At 38.6% G+C, this 14,247-nt stretch overlaps 1 long non-coding RNA gene across 1 annotated transcript in view; it reads left to right on the top strand.

Annotated features, from left to right (window-relative positions):
• The window catches only part of LOC142108289 (uncharacterized), a 100,101-nt gene extending 86,438 nt beyond the window's left edge, over positions 1-13,663 (top strand). Inside the window, exon 3 of the long non-coding RNA XR_012680138.1 lies at positions 13,653-13,663. This is a non-coding gene — a long non-coding RNA (uncharacterized LOC142108289). The remainder of the gene's footprint in view (positions 1-13,652) is intronic.
• Positions 13,664-14,247: the final 584 nt, after the last annotated feature.

Genomic DNA, 14,247 nt, shown 5'->3' on the forward strand with positions numbered 1-14,247 from the left:
CCTACATTTTAAATAATAGCCATTTTGTTGTCAGATAAATGTCTACAATCAGCTGAAGCTCATTTCACTTGTAGTCATCTGACAGCCAAATGGCCATACATTATGCTCTATGAATGTATATAATAAAAGAAGCAGACTTTTATAATAATAAAGCAGAACAATAAGAAATCAGCAAAATTTTTATAATAGAGCATTTATTTATAATCACACCAAATTCATATAATATCTGTCTTGTAGACACTGAACTATGCAACATACTAAGAGGCTGATTATGTGCGACTTCTGTGGTAACTTTGCAGCTTTCCACACGATGTTCTAGGTAATGGAATGGAAAATGTAAATGAATGCAATTTGATAGTTTTACAATAAAAGCTGTAAGACAAGTGGCTGCATGGCATACCACCATATATCGTCCCACTTGTGTGAGCAAAAATGACCAATATCCTTATTACTGTAACTGTGCTATTTGTTCACAGAAACATAGTAACAAGGTTACTATGGAATCTCTGGGCTAATTGAATCTGCTCTCTTCCACAACATGATATGAATAATTCTGCAATATGCAGTGAAGAGTAGATCATGCTTTTGGTACATTTACAAAGCAAAAAAAATAGTGCTTGTTCAACTTTTCAGTACATAGTAAAGATGTACACATATTGGGCCTGATTCATTAAGGATTGTAAAGCAAATAAATTGAGTAACTTTGAACCTTGACAAAATCATGCTGCACTGAGGGGGAGGGATTAAACTGTGAGGACAGATTTATATTTGAGGTAGGGCATATCCTAGTCAATTTAAATTTCAGTGTACAAATAAGTTCTCTAGTATTTGTGTGCTCAGGCCCGGCGCTCCCATTAGGCACTTGCCTAGGGCGCCGGGCTCTGGAGGGCGCCACAGAATGAAAATTACTTTGCGGCGACCGCTGACCTTCCACAGCCGCCGCACAGCATTCAGATACATCCACGGAGAGGGGGGAAGAGGCTATTGCTCACCACCACCGCCTCTCTGCTCTATCTCCTCCCCTCCACTCACTGACTGTCGGGCCGTGACATCATCATCACGGCCCGACAGTGTCAGTGAGTGGAGGGGAGCAGATGGAGCAGAGAGGCGGCGGTGTTGAGGCAAAGTAAGGAAAGACGTGGGGAGGGGGGAGGGGGGAGGAGGGATGAGGGGCGCCGATTTTTCCGGGGGGGGGCGCAGATTTTTGCGGGGGGAGGGGGGCGCCGATTTTGACAAAGTGCCTAGGGCGCCATGGACCCTAGCACCGGCCCTGTGTGTGCTATATGAAAAAACAGACAGTATATTACTTATTTGTAAAATAATAAACTAATTTGCAACCCTTGCATTGTAACATGGTTTTGTCCAGGAGAAATCTTACTTATTTTTTTGCCTTACTTTCCTTACTCTAGCAGAAATGAAGAACAGTTTGGTTGTGGATTCATAAAGTACATGGAGCTGCTGGCACCATATCCGCTGCCTCAGGTGACAGCTGTTGCAGGTCGTCTGCCACTGTCACCCATCTATCCACCTTGCGCCCCACCTCAGACTTCCCACTCCATTTACTCTCTTTTCTTTGTAACCTGCACCCTGCTTATTGACTTCTGACACCACCTTCCCCTGCAGTCACCACCACATACCACCCACCCCTCTGCCACACATTTACCTGTCATCCAGTGACTCCATGTGGTGCAGCTCCAAGGAAGCCAGATGCCAGCATAATGAGGTGAAGTGATGGTGGAAGGGCTCTGGGTGATAGTGGAGGGAGGGTTAGAAACCTCAGAGATCCAGTATGCGGCAGCCTGCACTGACTGTGTCTACCTGCTATGCTCCTTGCAGTCAATGCTTGAGATCTGAAAAGGTCAAACAGAATAACAGTGGGCCAGATGGGGTTGCTGCCTTAGGTCCCCGATCGCAGATAGGCCCAAGGCCATATCGGCGCAGGCCACTAATAGATCAGTCACAATGACACTTCCTGGTGGCTGCCCCCTTCCTAGTGGTCTTTATTTCTCTGTGAACCTTGGTTTTATTGTCACATGCAACACAATGGGGTGGGTAGGTAGGGGTTGATGTTGGTGTGTGCTGTCCATTCAGGTTATTGCTGTTGTCGAATCCTTCCAGTGCGGAGCTCATGCAATGATGTAAACATCTTGCAAGAAGTCAGGGAATATATCTGACGGTCTCCTCCACCCTTCTGTGTTCCAACCATTGTCACCCGTGGAGCCAATCCAAACTAGTGAGCTGCCTGTCATAGCAATGCAGTAGAATTATTGGTTTAATTTATTTGGTTTATTTTATTTTAAAATGTTACAGTACTATTGTTAAAAAAATAGAGAAACAAGAAGTGATTGCCTTTACAGCAGTGTGCATGAGATGAATCATTCTTAGGTAAAAATAGTTTCAGTGCCACATACTGAAATATTTAAAATGGTGTGTAAATTAAAATATACCCACATGGAATATGTTATTTTTATCTGCAACTGGCAAACACATTTAGAATTTTTTTATTTGAATATAAGAAACTTGAGAAAAAAGTTCAATGCATCTTCAAAGTAATTTAGCAAGCATGAGAAAAAAAGGTGTAAACTTTTATCCTGACTGCTAGGAAGGTATGTCACACTCTGGTGAGCGGGCGCTGCATGCTCCTCACAATGGTTCATGTGGCAATGCAGGTTTTTTGTTGCAGGGAGTGGCCTAATGCTTCTCATGCACTAGAGAGGCCAAAAATATGTATCCACTCACACAACTATATGGCTACAACTCCTTTAGTGGTGCGACCATGCACTACAGAAACACATTAATGTATATCAAAGGCAACTATGTAGGGGGCCCCAAGCAATTGCTGTATCGGGGCCCAAAATTAATCTCCACAGGCCTGTGTAGTGTTACCTCTGATGAAATCACCTACAGGTGAAGAAACGCGTCAATTTAGGAGATCTCACTGTGCCATCTGACACCCCATCGAGTGGGAGTACACTGCAGTTTATTTCTATACTCAAGACCTATTACCGGGTATTAAGATTACTTCAGCCGTTTGTTCCAGTTCACAGGCGCATTCCCCAGCTGTGTTACGGCTTTGAGAGAAAAGTATTAGCAGCACATCTCCCTCCGGAGTTACGGATCGCATTCAGTGTTGGACATATTGGACCTCACTGATTAACCAGTATCCAACGTACCTTCAGACCGCCTATGGGGCTGATTCTTAGAACCAGGTCTGTATTACACAATCGCCGAATGCGGTGTGTGGGATAGACATTCTTGAGTGGAGTTCAGCCGTGGATTGAGGGTAATTTTTGATTCTTATACCGGTTTTTGAGGAACATTTATTTTACCAAGTTGGAGTGGCGTTTTTCAATACAATCGAAGAAATAATGATTTGTTATATTAGGTGTGGCTACACCGTTATATCATTCATTCTGAATCCTGAGTTAATTGGATCCATTTGAGAGCGCATCAGTCACATAGAATTTTTCTATGATTTGTGGCATATTCATTATATATTATACATTGTTTATTTGTTGCCTTATATGTATTGGAGTTTTCCAGATTGTATTTGCCACCCATATACTGCAGTTCACATTTTTATACATTTATTTTTTCACACTGGCCAGTGATTCTCATGCATTGATTTGCTTTTATTAATAAATTGTTATATTTTACCTCACGGATCGTCTGTGGGTGGTGTGTGTACCAGTTACCAGCGCTGGTATTTGTGTTTCTGTGTACTGTATGCAACCGCAGATCTATAGATCCTTTCATTCTCTTCTACCATCGTCTCTGTGCCACTCATTAGCGGTGGCCTAGAGGGTTCACTCTCATTCATTGTTAGAATTTTCGTATTTCATGTATGAATTTTTTTTCCAAACCCAATATTCAAGGATACAGACTAGTATCAACTGAGCAGAAGACACAAGCAGCAACAGGAAGTGAAAGCTGCAAGATCAGGTAGGAGAGAGTAAGAGAGTCTACCATCTGTCCTGATTCTGGTGGGGCAGTCCTAATATTGGGTATCTGTCCAACTCAGTCAGGACTTTGTGACTGCAAGGACACTTGGGAGTTTGTCCTGCTTCACATGGCTCTGTTCGTGAAGAGGGAACTGTTCACATAACTGATAGTTGCATTGCTGTGTATTTGAATTGGATGGAACGGGGTTAGAGAAGTGCCTATCACTGGCCAAAATGGAAGTCACCCCCCTGGCATGGTGAGCATACCCACTGTGACAGGATGGCGTGAAAACTCCCCTCTGTGTTTATCCCTGCATTAAGTCTCATGAAGCATTCACAGGGTCCATTGGTGTGCTCCAATTCTGTGTTTTATATTATCAAATACCTACTACAGACTATGTAGGATTCTTTGTTTTTCTGTTAGCAGCAGATGGCTGACTACTCCAGACACAGGCTCCTTGAGGTTCAATTAATGAGCAATGGAAATGTTTAACTGGTGCTGCATTGTATTTGAAAGTTAATTTCACATCTAACTAGCTAAGAGCAGTTTTTTCTTCTGATTTGGATGCGTACAATTATTTTAGAATACACCCTGCAGAGAGCCATCAAACACACTCTATCTCTGTAGAGGTATGAAGGAGTTTGGGGACTGTGAGGTTACCAGTGAGTATGGAATGGATGTTGTATTAGGAAGAACAGGGACCACAGTGCTTTTCTAGCAGGAGTCACGGTGCAGTGCAATCAGAGGGGAGCATCATCCTGCCCCATGCCCTGGGGATTTTGGAACAAATGGATATTTAGCAATGGAGTAGGATGAACAAATACATTCTTAGTTAAACAAGTCAATGTTTATGATTATGTTTGTAATTAAATAGGTTAAACAATAAGCTTCTTCTATAAAAGAGTAGGAGTGTAACTGGGCCTTAGTGAGCACCTTTCATGGCATGGATGGTGAGGCTTAAGGACAGATCCATTGTAGTGCTGAGAAGCGGGAGGCGATCACATGTGGTTGAAGCAGAGAGAAAAGGCAGCTGAATTCAGGTACCTTGGGCAGGTGAGTAGTTGCTTGAATATGTAAACTACTCTGAGGTATATTCTGTGTGTCTCTCCCATGGTGGACAGTATAGAGCAAACCTGTGCATAAGCTGTAGAGCAAAGGCTACGAATGTGAATGTGTAAGATATGGCTATCACTTGGATGCTCTTTGCATTGTATTATGGACACTAGAATCCTTATACTTACTTCACAAACTTTAATTCTGACACTAGTTATTTTGTGAAGAAATTCAGAAAATAAGAAAAAAAAGAAAGAGTAAATTTAATTTTAAAATTATGAACAAAGATTTAACTATGTATCACCTTGTATGCAGTTTTGAATATTTCTGAATATAATCAGTATTTGTAAATATACTGTATCTATGCACTGTACTACATCTTTTCTCATTAATTTTGTACCATAACTTGTTTTTGTGATATTCTTCAGCCTTTGTAATATAAACAATAATTTTCTGTGTAGAGGACCATAATTGAACTCATGGCCCAAGCAATGAGAGGCAGCAATGCTAACCACTACGGCATCATGTCGCCTAGAGATGGTGCAAGTTTCAGGCCATTTTGTTTGAAGTCAGTGTGATTTCAAAAGCTTTGCATGAAATAATTTTTAGAAATGTTTACCACTCTACACATCTTGTGTGGATAACTGTGCTTTAGTTTCCAATCGTGTTTATTAGTACACATATTACAGATGTAGCTTAGTTATTTATATGACATGTGTGTAAACAAAGAAATTGTAGAAATGTTAGAAACTCTAACAGTCCGGAGGATCACAATCATATATGTGAAGGCAAAGTGCCAATATGAAAACATAATTTGCTCAAATGACGATGTTGTTTTTTTCTCCTCAATTTACCATTTTAGTTTAATGTGCAGATGTGTTTTTTTGTTTTCATAAAGCCCACAGTGTGTTAACAATTTACATGCAGCCATGCAGGAATAAATAGTTTCACACAATAAATTGTAAATTGATAATTGCTTTGTGACTTTCCCCTTACGTTTTTGACCTTTGCTCTGTTCTAAAGTATTCCCCTCACTTCACATGTGATTAAGTATCAACCATGATATGTAATTGATCTACAAAATTGTTTCCTACCTTGCTTTAAAATAATGTGGAAGGTCAAAAAAATGTACTGGATGTACTTAAAGACACTACACACAATTACCTGTTATAAAATCCCTGTAAAAGGAAAGCATACTGAAATCATAATAATAGGTGCTAGAGTCATGTGTTGAATTCTGACCAGGGCCCTATCTGTATGCATGTTCTCCCACTATTTACATGTGTTTTCTTGGAGTCCCCTGGTTTCCTCCCACAGTCCAAAACCCACTGGTAGGTTAATTGACAAAAATGGACTCTAGTGTGTGTCTATGGTAGGGAATTTGGATTGTAAGCGCCATTGAGCAGGGCCCGATGTCAATATTCACTTATTATTCTCTTTGTACAGCTTTTCTAATATAATTAGCACTATATAAAAAAAATATTGTTTTCTCCTTTGTCAAAACAAAACACTATGACAGTAATTTGAAGTATTCAGTATAGAAAGAAATTGTAAGACAAGTATGTTTTTACAATCCTGCCAAAGTAGGAAGTCTAGATATGGATAAGGTCTGTTTTCAAATAAGTAGCCGATAAAGTGTATTAGAAGCCTCAGGTAACACTAAGGGCTAGATTTACTAAGCTGCAGGTTTGAAAAAGTGGGGATGTTGCCTATTCTAGCTTCTAGCTTCTAGATTCTAGCTTTCATTTATTTAGTACCTTCTACAAAATGACAGCTAGAATCTGATTGGTTGCTATAGGCAACATCCCCACTTTTTCAAACCCGCAGCTTAGTAAATCTAGTCCTAAGTATCCATATAGACAGGCATTCATTTTATGAATCTTAAGCCTATGAAATGCATTTTAATTCTGATAGTCGAAAAAAATAATGTAAGCGAATGGACAGATATACACACGCACACACACAAGCATTCATTTTGCTTTGTGTCAATTTTAACTGAGATTTCAGATAGGTAAAATATATTATTCGGCTGCTCATTGAGCCTCAAAAGAATTGAGTGTACGTCATTTATCACCAAAAAGATAAGCATATCTTTAGTGTGCATGCATTTAAAACTGCCTCTTGGAAAGCGTATCTCTTGTGGGGGTGACAGTGGTGTAAAAATATGCGATGATGACCATCTGCGACATTATCTAGCTGCTTCTGGTTGGCTGGTTGTCTATTGACATCTCTGGCTGATGCTACACAATTCATTGATAGTGTGGCTATATCAAGTTGCTGCTGTCTGTTCACGTTACTTATTTGTCATATCCATTTGACCTAGTGCTGAAAACAAGTGGTAAAGAACAGATGTGGGGGTATTTGTATTTAATTACATTTGATATAGAAAATGCAACTTTCACATTTATCAATAACAGTCAAAACACTATTCTATCTTGTGTATATGGCAGTTTATTACATTATTATATTGAGTACATATAGGAAAATGTAACTTTAGCATTTACTACTATTATACTATTATAGAGTTCATGTTTCTGTTTGGGTGACAAATGTTATAGGGTGCTATTCTAGAGTCCGTTATTGCTCTCTGTCTACCATATAAAACCCTTTACAAAACAATATAACCCGGAGCACTTTACAGCACAAACTCTGTTTGCTATCTCATCTCGTTTACATATTTAACCATTATATATTCCCTCATGATCAAACATTATCGCTGAAAGGCTTATGAATGAGTCTTGTTGTCTTGCCCATGGTAGTCAAAGTGTGAAGCTGGGCACATACTACAGATATTTCACCTAATTATTGCGCCAGTCACACAATAAACGACTGTTAGGTCCGACATCGCATTAATGTGTGTACGCTCTCACAATCATGTTTTAGCGTACAAAAGCACCTCGTATTGTTTGATTCAATTTCATGAACGGACTAAAAATCACTATAAATGATGGAACGAGGCCAATTCTGCTGTGCTCACGACCATCTGTCTGACAATTCTGCCGATAGTTCCTCCAGCAGCAATGCCTTTGTGGATGTGTATACTTAAATTTATGATGTTATCTCTTACGCCTCCCACATGCTGTGTTGTCTAAATATGAAGCACAAGGAAATAGTTACCTTTTATAATGAATCAATAATTAACCTTTATTACATACTCTATATGTCATCTATGTGTTCCTGTAAGTGTATACAACATGAATTGTTAACACATGTGGAAATTTATTTTCTTAATAAAGTCTCATTTACTGATGTGATGTGTCAATTTCTTCAATTCTATACTATCTTCCTGTACTTTTGTCTGTTATCATACTGTCTTATTTTTTATGCATTTGTATAAATATTAGAGCATAGTTGCCAACTCCCGAGTTTCCGGGAGAGGGGGCGTGACTGGAGGGCGGGTGGTGGCGGGACGAGGCCAATCACGTCATTTTGGCCCCGCCCCCCGCGAAGCTGTAATTTGCGTCGCGGGGGGTGGGGCCAAAATGACGCGATTGGCCTCGTTACGCCCCCTCCCGCCCTCCAAAATGGCGTGATTCACAGAGAATCGCGTTAAGCGATTCTCTGTGAAATCCGGGATGCGGGAGAAATGCCATCTCCCCCGGGAGCCCGGGAGACTGACCCGAATTTCGGGAGTCTCCTGGACTTTCCGGGAGAGTTGGCAAGTATGTATTAGAGATGTGCGTTGACCCCCGTGTTTTGGTTTTGAATGTGGTTCTGGTCCTAAAACATGTTTATGTTTTGGTTTTGTGGTAGGTTTTGGCCAAAAAATCTGAAAGCTTTTGGTTTTGGATCTGGATTAAATTGAAAATTGTGAATAATATGTAAATAATGTAATTTTGAGCTGTTTTTGCTCCTAGATTACTATTTATAGCACTAACATTCTTTCCAGTCTATTTATAATGATCCCTTCACAAATGTCCCAATTGTCAACAATTTTGGCTAAAGTCTGCAGCAGGGGTAGACTGGGCTGGCAGGAAGTGGGTCATCTGCTCCCCAGGTAGGTCCAATAGTGGACTACCTTTATCTGGGTCACTAGGTCACCTACTATTTATTTCCTTTAAAATGTACAATGTGACAGAACAGACATCATTCTAAATTAGTGTTTCTATTTAGTGGGACATCATTCTGAACTAGTATTTTTTTCGAATTCTATTTAGTGGAGAAAAACAGGTTCCTGTTGCGGTATGACTGAGCAGCACACCACAAAAAAACAATTAAAATCCAAAGTTTTTCTAGTGAAAGAAGCAATCTTGTGAGGGTCAGCTTTGGTGACCTCTTTATGAAGCGGGTAAAAAATAGGGTATTGGGTTTGAGTTTGAGCAGCTGTGTAGCAGGAATCCCCCAAAAGCAATAGATTTCTTTCTTCTAATATCTAAAGTGTTTTCGCTTTTCTACTCAAAGCAAATTTTGTCAGGTGTAGTCAGTCACATCTTTATTAAGTGGACAGAACACAAGGTGTTGTGCTTGAGTGTGAGCAGCAGGGTGTTATTTTATTTGACTCTGAGGAGCACAACCCCCCCAAAACAAATATAAAATAAGAAATAAGAAATTATTAAACCGCCATGTATTTTTGCTGCTATTCTGTCACTAATTTTAGCCAGTCAGCTCACTGCAGACTTTGGCCAAAATTGGTAAAAAATTTGGACAGTAGTGAAGAGATCATTAGAAAATAGACTGTAAATTACTGTACATTAATGTAAATGACTGTACATTAATGTTAATGCTAAAAATAGTAATATAGGAACAAAAACAGCTCAAAATCATAAAATGTTACCTATTTTTCACCATTTTTATTTAAATCCAGATCCAAAACCAAACCCTTCAGGATTTTAGGGCAAAACCACTAGCAAAACCAAAACACGAAGAGGTTTGTGAACCAAAACCATATCCAAAACCAGAACACGGGTGGGCAGCACACATCTCTAATGCAAAGTATTGTAACGGGGATAAGTATAAGTTTCTAAAAAAAAAGCACTTGCATACAGTGTTTTTCCATGGCAAAAAGCACAGAGGACTTAAGAGCTCTATCACTGCTGTAGCAAAAGGTTGAAGTGATGGCAAACCACTCCTCCCTTGTGTTTCAGCACAGAAAGTGTTGCATGCAGCATCTTTAGGGTATAATCACTCTTAAGTGGCAAAGTAATAAAACTACTTTAAAGCAAGGCACTCAATTACTATATAAATAGTGCTTTGATATAGCTTACAAATTGTACAGATTTGAAAATACATAAATCAGACAAAGGGTCCTAGTCTGTGCTTCTGTCTGTCTGTGTTTGTTAGGGAGTTTACACTGTAAGCTCCAATGGGGCAGGGACTGATGTGAGTGACAAATATTCTCCGTACAGTGCTGCAGAATTAGTGGTGCTATATAAATAAAAAAAATATGATGATGATGAAAGTAAATAATATTTTCATGTTGAATCAATACTATGAGGAATTACTCAGTCAACTAAATGGTGTAACTGAGTTGTTTTTTTTTAATGAAGAGCTTCTAATCAAATCAGGTTTTGAACTTAGGTGTTGCTCTTAAAGTGATTCCAAGATTGAAGAAATATCATTTGTTCCTATATTGTATCTACAGTCAAGTCCATAAATATTGGGACATCGACACAATTCTCATATTTTGGGCTCTATACACCACCACAATGGATTTGAAATGAAACAAACAAGATGTGATTTAACTGCAGACTTTCAGCTTTAATTTGAGGGTATTTACATCCAAATCAGGTGAACAGTGTAGGAATTACAATGGTTTCTATATGTGCCTCCCACTTTAAGGGACCAAAAGTAATGGGACAATCGACTCAAAAGCTATTTCATGGACATGTGTTGGCTATTCCCTCGTTATTTCATCATCAATTAAGCAGGTAAAAGGTCTGGAGTTGATTCTAGCTGTGACATTTGCATTTGGAATATGTTGCTGTCGACTCTCAATATGAGATCCAAAGAGCTGTCACCTGATTTGGATGTAAATACCCTCAAATTAAAGCTGAAAGTCTGCAGTTAAAGCACATCTTGTTTGTTTCATTTAAAATCCATTGTGGTGGTGTATAGAGCCCAAAATATGAGAATTGTGTCAATGTCCCAATATTTATGGACTTGACTGTACTTCTGATGATCCATCAGGACCCTTTTAGACCACTAGAAATAGCCTCTGGTATCTGATTTTGTTCCTGGTGAAACCAGGTTCAGAGTATAAACGGTTAATGAAAGTCACACACAGTTTCTATCTAAAATTAACTTCAATATGAGAGAGTAACAAAAACATCTGTAATGATACTGGTGGTATTATCTGAAGCACAATAGCCGAGTAGATATCCAGCGAGTAGTCAAAAGTTTGCCGGGTCGGTACACAAGAGGGTAGTCAGACGTTTTCCAGGTCAGTACACAAGAGGGTAGTCAAGAATGCAAGGAAGTGCAGCAAGTGAGAGGAGCTGAGCAGGCAGAATACTCAAGCACATGTCTGATCCAGAAAGTGCCTATTATAGGCCCAAACAGGAAACAGGATCCAAGATGGTTTCTCATTGATGCCATTCTGGCCATTTTGGATAAGGGGCAAGTTTACGAATGCAGAGACCTCTAGTGGTCGGAGGTGTAAATATAAAAGTATTGCCTTACAACCACTTTTATAAAGATAATTCTACTATAAGCAGCGTTAACAAAATAATAATCACTATACTTAGCTGTAGTAATGGATTAGTGTAGATTAGCATTGAGGCTATTTCATGGACCCCTTTCCCTTTGGCAAGGGCTAGGAACAAGGTTTCAGTCAGAACAAACAGGTCCTTTGACACGGCTACAGTCCGTCCAGAGGTGAGGCCAACTTCTGACGCAGTTACAATAGGTCTTATAGCTCTGTGAAAAATGCTTCCAAGGCACAATTTACATATAAGGTTATAATCATAATTGTGTTAATCCATTGATTAGTTAATACATTTCAGTACCTTAACTATTACAAGCATAGTAGCACTGGCCAACACCCCAGAGAAAGTATATGAAAAGGTTTTAGAGGTCTACCGGGCCCCTCTATGGTCTGTAGCCCATTTTTGTGTTTTTGGGGTTTCACCAAAGCCCAAAGACAATTTTATGTCTCTGGTATTGATTGATATGAATTAACTTACAATGATATAAATTAGTGATTGATATGAATTAAAAACACAAACAATTGGCACTAATCCTCACACAATGTACATTCATACATTCCACATATCCCATGATACTGCAACAATTATTTCTAACTTACAGATATGATGTCATAACATAGATAATTTCAATAAACAATGATCCAAAATGTGTACAATCAAAAAACTTGATTATTTTTACCAAAATGTCCATCAAATGTTGTGTTTCTTGTTCTTTCTGAAAGAATATACAATGCTGACCAAAAAAATAAAAATAAACAGTGTGTGTGTGTATATATATATATATATATATGTAAAAAAAGATGGAGGAGGAGGCGCACAATAGTGTAGTATATTGGTATAGAAATGGGATCACACAGAAATCCCCAATAGGACCAAGAACACCAGTGAAGAAGAAACCAGAGACAGTGCATCCAGTCATATGACCTGTCTTTGATCGGCTGTGGGACATTTGCAGAGACAAGCTGAAAAGTTCTGATTTCTGGTACGCATACATCTGTATCAGTGTGCCCTGGGTGTTTTTAGATACCACTTGGAAGTTTTGCAAGTCCAGTCACTGTTTTGCAAGTCCAGTCATTTGGTATAAGCTGTAATAATTACATCTGGTACGCTTACACCCTTATCATTGTAATAGGGTGTTGTACTATTTATTTGGTCTCTGGTTTCTTCTTCACTGGTGTTCTTGGTCCTATTGGGGATTTCTGTGTGATCCCATTTCTATACCAATATACTACACTATTGTGCGCCTCCTCCTCCATTTTTTTTTACAGGCTATTTCCATGCTACACCGCTTGGTATTAGGAGGATTGGCAGCCACCTGCACATGGGAAGTGTATTCTGAGCAGATTTTAGACTTTGTTCTGGACTATTGGTGATTTGCTACGAGCGCCATATTTTTTATCTTTTTATGTTGCAATATATATATATATATATATATATATATATATATATGGTAAATAGATCCATTAATGAAATATTAATACAGTCATTAGGGCTGAATAAATATAATGGAGTGGTTCATATATTAAATACTGTAATTAAATATAAATATAGTATAAGAACAAAAATAATAATGAGTATTAATAGTATTACTAATTATTTAACAAATGTTTGAGCTCAAACAGTGAAGGCAAGAATTATTTTCAATTGATATAAGCAGCACAAGTTTATAGTGTATCAAACAGATCTTAATCTCTAGCAGCATTCTAAAAAGCTCACTCTAAAAAAACATCCAATAATCATAAAAAGTAAAATAATGTTCAAATATAACAATGAATAAGCTAGTGGTGTCCAATTATAGGATTCGAATCTCCCCACTCCAATTCAGGGTTAGAATCAATACACAATGTATCTGAATCAATCTCCAAACGATGGTTGTCAAATTGAGATACAGATTGTTTTATGAAGCATATAGCCAGATTCCCCTAAATGCAAAAATATGAATCACAGACAAATCCATATACAAAATTAAATGCTCCAAATGTACATTAACAGCAGAGAATTAATAAGCAATAGTTACGGCTGTGATGATAAGTTGGTATCACACGTCCGTCCGGGTGCTTCTGACAGCTGCCTGGCGGTTTTGGAAGACAATTCAGGCTCTCTCAAATATCACAGTCTCTGCTTCAACACTATCACATTATGCGTCACAAGTAAGTGTGGTCAGAAAAAACAGACCATAATCAGATGAAAGAGTTCTGTGGGTGGCCACAATTCCTGGATAGATCTGTGTGTGGTATTGTGAATTGGCTGACGCGTTTCGTCTGAGTTAGACTTTTTCAAAGACTTTAAATTGTATATATACTCATCATTACATCTTAATTATTGTTAGCTCGTCGCCGGATTTATCCATTTATTGTAGTTTCATGTACTTCCACCTTGTGAAAAAGGACATATATCCAATATTTCCTCAAAAAGGAAAGCAAACTACAAGAAATAATAGTGTAGTATATTTATATAAATCACTTCATCGCCCCATGCGAAACTCAACATTTATGTGGATTTTTAGAATAGATCTCCCATTCACCATAGTTGAAAAGAAAATCCACAATGTACAAATAGGTTTCAACCTTTAGAAGTGATCCAGAGAAACCAAATTCCAAAGAAAATA

This window comes from Mixophyes fleayi, chromosome 1 (assembly GCF_038048845.1).
Source record: "Mixophyes fleayi isolate aMixFle1 chromosome 1, aMixFle1.hap1, whole genome shotgun sequence".
Taxonomy (NCBI): Eukaryota; Metazoa; Chordata; class Amphibia; order Anura; family Limnodynastidae; genus Mixophyes; species Mixophyes fleayi.